Below are 8866 nucleotides of genomic sequence, written 5' to 3'. Positions count from 1 at the left end.
AAGTTTTTTGTTTTTTGTTTTTTTTTAGACATTTATACTGTGTATATAGGTATAAACATGTATTAGATGACAAGTGTTATTTTTAAGTCCAGGTAGAGAAAGAAGCAATCATTTTTAACTAAAACACTTCTACATTTTTTGATTATTGTTCAACTTGCTACCATTTAGAAAAAAAGCAAAATTTCCATAGTGTTCATTTCAAATCTTACTGCTTTACAACTGTGGTATACCTTCCACTAAAAATAAAAATATGAAGCAGTCAATCCAGTGATTCCTTAGACATGGCTTCCATTGGGAAGAGATGGGAAGGACGTGATGGCAAAGAGAGGACCAATAGATAAAAGGTAAGTTAAACATACAAGAGTTTTCTTTAAAGAAAAGAAAGAAAAAGAAAATGTTAGTTTCAAGAAAAAGGAAAAACATTGAAAGCCCATGTGTCAAGCTATAACCAAAACCATGTTCTATCTTAAGTAGGTTTTGTTTTTTCCCCCTTTTTCTTTTTTCTCTTTTTTCTCTTTTTTTTCAGATAAAATCTCTCCCCAAACCATCATCACTTTTTTAATGCTGCCCACACTGTGCTTCATCTTCATATCCTTCATCTCCAAGTTTCTCAGGTGGAGGGCTTGCAGAAGGTTTCTTTTCTGGAGAGCTTTCTGGTTCCTCCTCTTTGGGAGAAGGAGTCTTTTCCTTTGATGCCCTGGAAGCTGTTGGAGAGAGCCTTCTTCCCTTTGCCTTTCTTTCACGGGGATTGGTGTCACTGCAGCCTTTAGCCTGAGTTTGGGAATTTGCTTTACTTTTCTCTCAGGTTTGGACTTTTTAGTCATCTTTTTTTTTTCTTTTCTATTTTTAAATAACTTTAAAGTCTATTTATTCATTTTGAGAGAGAGAGAGAGAGAGAACACGAGCAAGGGAGGGGCAGAGAGAGAGAGGGAGGGAGAGAATCCCGAGCAGACTCCTCCATGCTGCCAGCACAGAGTTCAACACAGGGCTCAATCCAACCAACTGTGAGATCATGACCTGAGTCAAAATCAAGATTCAGGCCCATAACCAACTGATCCACCCAGGCACCCCTGTTTTTATTTTTTGAACTGCCATAGTCACTTTCATTATTGTCTTCTATTAGGAAATCATCTCAGCCAGAATCTTTCTCATGGAATGGTGCCTCATCCTCCACTTCTTGTTCTTCTCCACTGCCCACATCTTCTATGAGCCTCTCTCTGTGTTTGGAAGCTACTTTAGAGCCCGCCTGCCATTGCTGGAACACACTTTTGTGACCTTCTTTTGCCTCTTCACACTGTCCTCTGCTGAGTGAGAATCATCCTTCTTGGTCTCCACATCTTTTTCTTCTGAGTTCTCACCGTCTTCTTAAGAATTCATTCAAGATCGCCTCTTAATTTTAACTTCTCAGGAAGATGATTGAATTTTCTTAGCTGGAGTGTCTAAATCTCTTCCATAATCTTCATCAGCATCATCAGATTCCTGAAACTGAACAATCAATGACCTTTCTATTTCTGACAGGCTGAGACATGTTTGTTGTCAAAACAGGACCCAGGGTAGAAGCCGAAGACCAGGACCCCTCTTCCCAACTTTGGTCAATGGGGCCATTGATGTGGAACCTGGAGCTGCTGGCTTCTCAAACTCCACTGCTTCTTGGTTCAGTGCCCCTTAATCAGACAGGCCCCCCTTCTCCCCCATCTCTTCCTTCTTATTTTTTTATTAATTTGTCTTTTGGGGCTTCCTAGGAACTTACCTATTTAAATCAAGGCCACATTGATACCGTAACCCAAGTCCTTTTGTACCCAGTGGAGTCAGTTTTCCTAACCTAGCATACTGCAAGTGCTGGTCTAATCTAACGTGGATAAACATGTTATTGAAGAAGGTTTTCAGCAATATTTCATCAAATAAACTTAGATTGACATTCAGATTTTCCCAGTATAAACCTGTTGATGGTGTGATTAGGGCTTGACAAAGATCATAACTTTGTGAAATTATGAAACTGATCACTGATATCCATGTGAAGTCCTCTTTCAAACAGTTGGTGTAAGTTGCAAAGTTTTAAAAACTGAGCATGGTAGAAAATATGTAATACTGAACTATTCTCACCCTTTGGGGTTGTGTCACAGTCCTAGAACTCTGAAGAAGTCCACGTTTTATCATGAACAGAGGAGATAATTCTATCAATGGCCAGACTAGAATATTACTTGAATCCTAAAATACAGTATTATCATATCTGCCTACAGTCAACTCTAAAAATACTTGTCAGAGTAGATAGCTGTGTTTCTATCAAACCTCCAAGATAAAGTTACATGGTTATTTTTTGTGTCAAATTGTCAATACCTGCTTTCGTGGAAGAATTTAATATGAGATTTGTTTTTACTGTAATAAAACACCTGGTGTCTCAGTTGTGAGGAAAAGGAACTATGTCCTAACCTACCTTTAATTATGTGAGATTATTTATATTATTGATATCTACCAAAAGAACTCGACAATAATGAATAATCAAATTGGATCTGGTAAGTTAGCAAGAAAGAGCACCAAAATATTAATACTGCATATGGCTGGATAGTATGGAAAGACTTCCTCTGTTTAAATTTAAAAGAATGTACTAAACTTTAAAGGAATTATATTATATCCAAATTCAATAGACTACTGGATGCTTAAAAAGTTCTATAGCCCTCTCATCTGACCAACAGTGTATCATACCATAGCTAAAGCCATAATTTTGAGAAAAGTATTCAGACATTCTCAGTTACCATTTATTTGAAGCAATAATGGTAATTTCAAAGAGAATATATTCTTTCATGCAGTATTTCAGCTTAGGTGAAAACCCAGAAATTACATCACTTATATTTCCAGCACATCTTTGATCCTGGCTCCTAAAGTGACACTGTTTCACTGATAAAAATGTAATGTAATATATATGATTTTACTTAGGCATACCTTATTAAACATATCTTTATTTATTATCAGAAAGAAAACATTACAGAATCATATTACATTACTGTAAGGACTTTATTACCAGATTTAAGGATGTCAATATAATGTAATAAAATTACTTTAAAATGATGAAAGGAATAAAACATTCTGCTAGAAAGCTCATAAAGAGCATAGGATGGAAACATGAGATAAATACTGTATACAATAATTTAATAAATGTTACATTTAATGTTATTAGTGGTAGATTCCAGTCATGCCATATTTTATTTAAAAGTTTACATGCCAAGATAACAAAAAGATGCCCAAGGATTGCTCAAATTCTATCATTTAATGTATTTATGCAGTAATATATGAAGGGAAAAAGAGTGTTATATATTCTCTCTAATATCTCTTATTATTTTATGGTACAAGTTTAGTATACTGCAGATATATCTGTGAGTATAAATCAATATTAGAAACAAAAGCCATATGACTATCACTTTTTTTCAATGGAGAAACAAAATGGATAATTGTTCCATTTGCTACATTTTATTAATTCTAAGATACATTTAATCATATAATGCTCCTTTCAATAATTTACTACTATGTATGAGAAGAATAATGCAAATTAAACTATAACCCAATTCTTTCTTTTTCCTCGTGAATCCTTATGACAATCTTGTTATTTTATGACAATCTTTCCTGTTACAATCCCAAGTCGTAGGTATCAGGCCTATGCCTCCCTTTCATGCTGGGGAGAAACCAATATTCCTCAAACCATTAATACTGAGATTTCAATATAGAACTGGACCGGTGTTGGGTCTACCTCCAGGGAAGATGGCAGAGTTGAGGGATTCTAAGCTTACCTCAACATATAGATACACCTAGATAACACACAATCAGTATAAATAACCCAGAAAATAACCCACCCAAAGACTGGCAGAACAGACACTCCACAGCCAAATAGAGAGGCCACATTGAAAACAGTAGGAAAGGCAGAGACGTCGGGAACCAAACTGAACCAGGAGGGAGGATCACCGCAAACAGAGAGGACAGAAAGGAGCACACTTCATATCAGGCACCACGGGCATGGGGGACCCACACTGGAAAGAAAAATTGTCATAACATTTGGCTTTGAAAACCAGAAGGCTCTAATTTCGTGAGTTCATACAGTTAGCGGGGCTTAACACCTAGAAATATAAAAATCAGCAGGCCTGGCTCTGGGAGAGCCAGAGGGCCATAGGAAACTGAGTACCCACCCTTAAAAAGATAGCATATCAAATAACTCCACTGTGAGACAGCATAGTAACAGCAGTTTGAAAAATGCCTGGGGTATATGGCAAAGAGATTTATTTGCTAATGTCAGAACATTTGCAAGAGAGGCAGGGATCTTTAGATTTCTCCAAAACAAAAGAGCCATTTCCCTCTCCCAGCCCCCAGCCTAGATACAACACTGGAACTAGTGTGAATACTCTCCATCCTGCTTGCTAATAGTGTCCCCTGCCCATACATTTTCTTGACAACCCACCATCTCAGGAGTTCTCCAAAGTAACTCCAGGTCTCCTCCAATAGCAGACCTTTGCAAACATTAACATCATATGACCTGACCCTGTGCTTTCCTGCAGTGTTGCTCAATACAACACGTCTCTGGCAGGAGTCCATGCAAAGCAACACCACGAGCTTGGCATTGTGCAAAAAGCAATCACAAAGCCCAGCACCACTGAAAACTGACTCCTGCCTAGAGGAGAGGGGAAGATAACCACACACAGAGCCCAACTATAGTCCCAGCAATGGGACTATAGTCAAGCCTGACTGTAGGCCCCATCAACCAATGAAAAGGGCACTAAGAGAAAGCATCCTGCAGTTTGGTGTGATCATAGTTCTGTCAAATGCCTGCTCTGATCCAACTCAAGTCCAAACCAGCCCCAGACTGTCTCACTAAAAATACAAGGCCACCTTGAGCTTGAGTAATATCAGACAAAACCTGCCCACAACAGGCAAAGAGAGCCATGGCAGATGACTGGACTGAGGCAAGCAAAACTCAGCCACAACAACAGGGCACACATAACACACATAGGAGACATCCCTGAAGCATCATGTTCTGGTGAACTGGGGACACTGGACTACAGAGTACCATAGGACCTTGTCTTCATTAGGCCACTACTTTCAAGAGAAGGAGAAGTAGCTGACTTTCCTAACAGAGACAAAGAGTTAGACAGTATGAGACACAGGAGGATGTCCCAAATGAAAGAACAGGACAAAATCACAGCAAGAGAACTAGGTGAAACACAGACAAGTAATACCCTGATAGAAAAGTTAAAGTAATGTTCACAAAAATACTCACCAGACTTGAGAAAAGAGTGGAGGATCTAGTGAGACCCTCAACAAAGGGATAGAGAACATAAAAAAGAACAAATAAGAGACGAATAACTCAATAAGTGAAATTAACAATACACTAGTTGGGGGGGGGGGTGCGCCTGGGTGGTTCAGTTGGCTAAGCGACCAACTTCAACTCAGGTCATGATCTTACAGTTCGTGGGTTCAAGCCCTGCATTGGGCTCTGTGTTGACAGCTCAGAACCTGGAACCTGCTTCAGATTCTGTGTCTCCCTCTCTCTCTGCCCCTGCCTCACTCCTGCTGTGTTTCTCTCTCTCTTTCAAAATTAAATAAACATTAAAAAAATAAAAAAAAATACACTAGAGGGAATAAATAGTAGACTAGAGGAAGTAGAAGAACTAATCAGCAACCTGGAGGACAGAGTAATGGAAAGCAATCAAGCAATGAACAATATAAAGAAAAAAGAATAATAAAATATGAGAATAGATTAAGGGAATTCAATGACACCATCAAGTGTAATAACATTTGCAGAAGGAGAAGAGATAAAAGGGAACAGATTATTTATTTGAAGAAATAATAGCTGACAACTTTCTAAATCTGGGAGAGGCAGGGGAGAAATCCAAGTCTAGGAGGCAAAGAGATACTCCAACAAAATCAATCCAAGGAGGTCCACCCCAAGATATATAGTAATTAAAATGGCATGAAGTACTGATAAAGAGAATTTTAAGAGAAGCAAAAGAAAACAGTTACATGCAAGGTAAACGTTGTAAGACTATTAGCTGATTTTTCTGCAGAAACTTTGCAGGCTGAGAATGCCATGATATATTCAAAGTGCTGAAATAAAACAAACAAACAAAAACAACAAAGAACAAAAAAACCCTGCAGACAAGACTATCCAGAGAGGCTATCATTCAGAATACAAAGAGAGATAAACAGTTTTCCAGATAAAAGTTAAAGGAATCCAGCATTGCTGGGTGGCTCATTCTGTTAAGCACCTGACTCTTGATTTCATCTCACGTCATGATCTTGCATTTTTATGAGTTCAAGCCCTGCATTTGTTTCTGCACTGGTAACATGGAGCCTTCTTGGGATTCTCTCTCTCTCCCTCTTTCTCTTCCCCTCTCCTATCCACACTGTCTCTCTCTCAAAATAAATAAACTTTAAACAAAAGTTAAAGAAATCCATCACCACTAAATAAGCCATACAAGAAATGTTAAAGGGGACTCTTTGAATGGAAAGGAAAGACCATAAGTAAGAGTAAGAAAAGCAGGAAGCACAGAAACAGTAATATTAGTCAAGGGATTCACAAAATAAAAAGAAGTAAAGTAGGACACCATATACCTAAAAAATGTGTGTGGGGGTGGGGGGGGTGAGGGAGTAAGAATTTAGTGCTTTTTAGAATGGGTTCAAACTTAAGGGACCATCAATTTAATATAGACTGCTATATGCATATGATGTTATATATAAATAGTAACCACAAATAAAAATGTGAAAGAAGGGAGTGAGAGAAAAAAGGAAGAGAGAAGTACAAAAACAACTGTAAAACAAATTTAAAAATGACAATAAGTACATATCTACCCATAATTACTTTGAATATAAATGGACTAAATTTTCCAATCAAAACGCATAGGGCAAAGGAATGGATAAGAAAGCAAGACATATCTATACGCTGCCTACGAGGGACTCATTTCAGACCTAAAGACACATGCAGATTGAGAATGAAGGTCTAGAAATACATTTACCAAGCAAATTTAAGTGAAAACAAAGGTAGGGTGGCAATACTTTTATAAGATAAAATAGACATTAAATACTCTAACAAGAGACAAAAAAGGACCCTATAATATCTTAAAGGGAATAATCCAACAAGAATATATAACAATTGTAAATATTTATACATACGACATAGGAGCAGACAAATGCATAAAGCAGCTATTAGCAAACATAAAGGAAGTAATCAATAGTAATACAATAATAGTAGAGGACCTTAACACTGCACTTACATCAATAGATACATAATCCAAACAGAAAACCAACAAGGAAACTGTGGCTTTGAATGACACAATGGACTTAATGGATCTAACAGATATATTCAGGATATTCTATTTCCAAACAATGGAATACATATTCTTTTTCAAGTGCACATGGAACATTCTCCAGAACAGATCCCATGTTAGGTCACAAAACAAGTCTCAACAAATGCACAAAGATGGAAGTCATACCATGCATCTTTTCCCACCACAATACCATGAAACTAGAAATCAACCACAAGAAAATCTGAAAAGAACATAAATACATGGAGAGTAAATAACACGCTCCTATATAATGAATAGGTCAACCAAGAAATCAAAGAGGAAATAAAAGAAAAAAAAAACCTGGAACAAATGAAAATGAAAATACAATTGTCCAAAATGTCTGGGATACAGCAAAAGGTTTCCTAAGAGGGAAGTTTATAGCAATACAGGCTTAACTCAAGAAGCAAGAAAAATCTCAAACAACCTAAATTTATGCCTACCAGAGCTGGAAAAACAAGAACTAAACACCACCAAACCATTAAAAAGAAGTAAATAATAAAGAGTAGAACAGAAATAAGTGAAATAGAAACTTAAACAATAGAAAAAAAATCAATGAAAACAGGAACTAGTTTTTTTTTAACTTTAATGTTTATTTTTGAGAGACAGAGAGAGAGAGAGAGAGAGAGAGAGAGAGCACACAAATGGGGAGAGGCAGAGAGAGAGGAAGACACAGAATCTAAATCAGGTTCCAGACTCCAAGCTGTCTGCACAGAGCCTGATGTGGGACTTGAACTAACAAACTGCAAGATTATGACCTGAGCTGAAGTCAGATGCTTTACTGACTGAGCCACTCACGTGCCCCAGGAACTAGTTCTTTGAAAAGATTAACAAAATTGATAAGCCTTTAGCCAGATTCATAAAAAAGAGATAGAAAGAAACAGAAAGAGAGATGAGACCGAGACAGAGAGAGAGAGGACTCAAATAAAATTCAGAACTGAAAGAGGAGAAATAACCATTAATAGCAGAGAAAACAAAGGATTTAAGAGAATATTATAAAAAAATTAAATGCCAACAAATTGGACAACCTAGCATATATGGATAAATTTTTGGAAACATAAAATCTCCCAAAGCTGAATCAGGAAGAAATAGGTCATTTGAACAGATTATCAGCAATGAAATGAAATCAGTATTCAAAAAACTCTCAAGGAACAAAAATCCAAGACCAGATGGCTTCACAGGTGAATTCTACCGAACATTTAAAGAAGACATAATACTTGTCCTTCTCAAAGCTGTCCTTTTATTTCAACAAACAGAAGAAAAAGGAAAACTTTCCAATTCATCCTGTGAGGCCAGCATTACCTGGATATCAAAATCCATTGAAGAGGGGCGCCTGGGTGGCGCAGTCGGTTAAGCGTCCGACTTCAGCCAGGTCACGATCTCGCGGTCCGTGAGTTCGAGCCCCGCGTCAGGCTCTGGGCTGATGGCTCGGAGCCTGGAGCCTGTTTCCGATTCTGTGTCTCCCTCTCTCTCTGTCCCTCCCCCATTCATGCTCTGTCTCTCTCTGTCCCAAAAATAAATAAAAAAAACGTTGAAAAAAAAAA

At 37.6% G+C, this 8866-nt stretch overlaps 1 pseudogene; it reads right to left on the bottom strand.

The window, feature by feature from the left end:
- Positions 1-558: 558 nt before the first annotated feature.
- On the bottom strand, positions 559-1528 carry LOC122229118 (annotated as a pseudogene).
- Between the last annotated feature and the right edge of the window lie 7338 nt (positions 1529-8866).

The sequence above is a fragment of the Panthera leo genome, chromosome A1 (assembly GCF_018350215.1).
Source record: "Panthera leo isolate Ple1 chromosome A1, P.leo_Ple1_pat1.1, whole genome shotgun sequence".
Lineage (NCBI taxonomy): Eukaryota > Metazoa > Chordata > Mammalia > Carnivora > Felidae > Panthera > Panthera leo.
The sequence above is the reverse complement of the archived record's forward strand: the minus strand, read 5'-3'. Positions and strand labels throughout refer to the sequence as shown.